This window comes from Myotis brandtii, unplaced genomic scaffold, assembly GCF_000412655.1.
Source record: "Myotis brandtii unplaced genomic scaffold, ASM41265v1 scaffold105, whole genome shotgun sequence".
Classification (NCBI taxonomy): domain Eukaryota; kingdom Metazoa; phylum Chordata; class Mammalia; order Chiroptera; family Vespertilionidae; genus Myotis; species Myotis brandtii.
Genome location: NW_005353538.1, coordinates 1008712 through 1010981, shown reverse-complemented (window position 1 = coordinate 1010981; position 2270 = coordinate 1008712). Strand labels below are relative to the sequence as shown.

At 63.0% G+C, this 2270-nt stretch overlaps 1 protein-coding gene across 1 annotated transcript in view; it reads right to left on the bottom strand.

The window, feature by feature from the left end:
• BCL9L (B-cell CLL/lymphoma 9-like) overlaps nt 1-2270 on the bottom strand; it is a 35732-nt gene that overhangs the window by 19495 nt on the left and 13967 nt on the right.

Here is a 2270-nt window from a genome sequence, read left to right as displayed (position 1 = left end):
AGCGCGCGCCCGGCCGGCTCATTGCACAGATGGAAAGACTGAGGCCGGCCCCCGAGGAGCCCTAGCAGCCGGTAGTCACAGAGAGACACACACAGGGCCATGGATACATCCCAACAAACACACCAGCAGAAGCCTCGCCCCGCCGCTCCCCGCCCCAGCCCAGCCCCCCGCAGCCGATCCTGGGGAGGGAGTAGGGGGGTCCTGGGCCTGCAGCCTAGCCCAGGTGACAGGCCCACCAGGCACTGCTGCCCAGTCCCGCTGCTCCCCACCCGGCTGCTGGAGGCTAGGCTGGGACCAGGGACCAGGGCCCCCCTTCCCCCCCCCCCCCCCAGTCTAACCCTAACCTAACCCCGGGCACATGAGCCTTCGGGCTCAGATCTGTCTCTGGGAAGGGAGGGGCCTCAAGAGAAGGTTTCAAAGTCCAGGGCCCTTCCCGGCACCAGCTCGGGTTAGAGCAGAGGCGGGAGGGCTGGGGGCCGGCGGCAGAGGTGGTCTCAGGCTCCACCACCTCCTTTAGCCTCACTGCTTACCACCTCCTGGGAGGTAGTTTGTTTATTTGTTTTTAATCCTCACATTTTCCATTGAGAGAGAGTGGAAGGGAAGAGAGAGAAACGTCCTGTGAGAGAGACAGTGACTGGTTGCCTCCCCCACGGGGAGGTACGTGCCTTTGACCAAGACTTGAACCTGAGACCCTTGGGTTGGAGGGTGACATTCGCCACTGAGCCAAGCTGGCCAGGGCGAGGGTCGGGTTTAGTCACCCATTTCACCATGAGGACATTGAGGTCTAGGAAAAGGAAGGGACCAAGAAGTGGAAGTGCCAAGACCCCCGCCCATGGTGTCCCCAACACAGCAGTGCCCCTCTGCAGGGTCAGGACAGAGCGCGGAGCCTGTAATGGGCGGGCTGGCTTCCCACATGCCAGCCACTGGGCCAGGCCCCTTGGGGGGCAGGGACGGGGCCAGGCCCACCCCCCTCCTAGGTTTACAGCTGTGAATACGGGACCTGTACTCAGCTGGGGAGGGCTGTTAGGACATGGGCTTCTCCTCTGGACCATCCCCCTGCTCCCACCAGCCACAGAGCAAGCTGAGTCAGGCAGGGATGAGTCAGGACTTTCCCATCGCACCCCCTCCCACTTTTATCCCCAGGAGTGGGCCCAGCTCCCAGAGACCCCGCCTCCTTACACAATCCCAGGAGAGTGCGGGAAGGCCTGGGGATGTTAGGCAGGAGGGCCGGGTCCTTCCTCGTGGGTTCAGTTTTTTAAATTAAACTGATTGGGGTGACACTGGTTCATAGGATCATGTAGGTGTCAGGTGTGGACTTCCAGGTGACAAGATCTGTATATGGCCCACCACCCAAACTCAAATCATCTTCTGTCACCATATGTTACACCCCCTTTACTCCTACCACCCACCCCATGAGTGAAGTCTCCCAGGCCAGGCCCGGAGCCCCTGTGATGGTGAAAAGCAAGGGGTGGGGCTCTGGGAGCCCAGTGCCCTGGCTCCGCTTGGGGTGGGGGTGGGGGGGCCGGAGTGAGCCATGCTCACAGACAGGGAGCTGTGCCCTCCTCAGGGAAAGGCAGGGCGCAGACCCGTGAGAACGGACCGGGAGGCGGCTGAGACAAAGGGTGAGAGCGTTTGCCCCCCTGTGTAACTTGGGGACAGGGGGCAGGAAGCAGGGCTGGAGCTGGGCGACCCGACCGGAGAGTCTCCATGGATGCCCAGCCCTCCAGCTCCTGGCTCAGCAAGAACCGCCACAGGCGTAGGGGCATTCACACACCCGTGCCACCTGCCTCTTGCCCGCTGTCCCCGCCTAGAGAGCCTCTGCTTGGCTCCCTGCCTGGCTCCAAGCCACCCAGTGAGAGAACTCGGGGGTCCACGCTCCCACATTCAGTGGGCAAACGCCTCCGGAGAGGAAGTGGATGGCTAGGGCCCTGAATGACGCCTGAAAGGACAGGGCCCTGCTGGGAGCAAAAGGGGTGGGATCCTTGGCCTCTGGCTAGAGGGGTGCAGCCCCCAAGACCACAAGGCCCTGAGCCCCCTTTCTCCAGGGCAGCAGGTCTCCCTGGTCCCTAGAAGCTCTCCTCTAGCACCCGGCACTTCCTCCTCCTGGGTCCCCCGGCTGGACGGGAGGTCAAGGATCACAGCCCAGCAGGAAACCTGCTCAGGGACCAAGGTGTGGCTCAGAGACCCCCGGTGGGAACTTCCAGGCCAGGACCTGGGGTGAGGGGTTTCCCCGTCCAGGTTCCTAGCAGTGCCCCCCACTCCCCCACTCC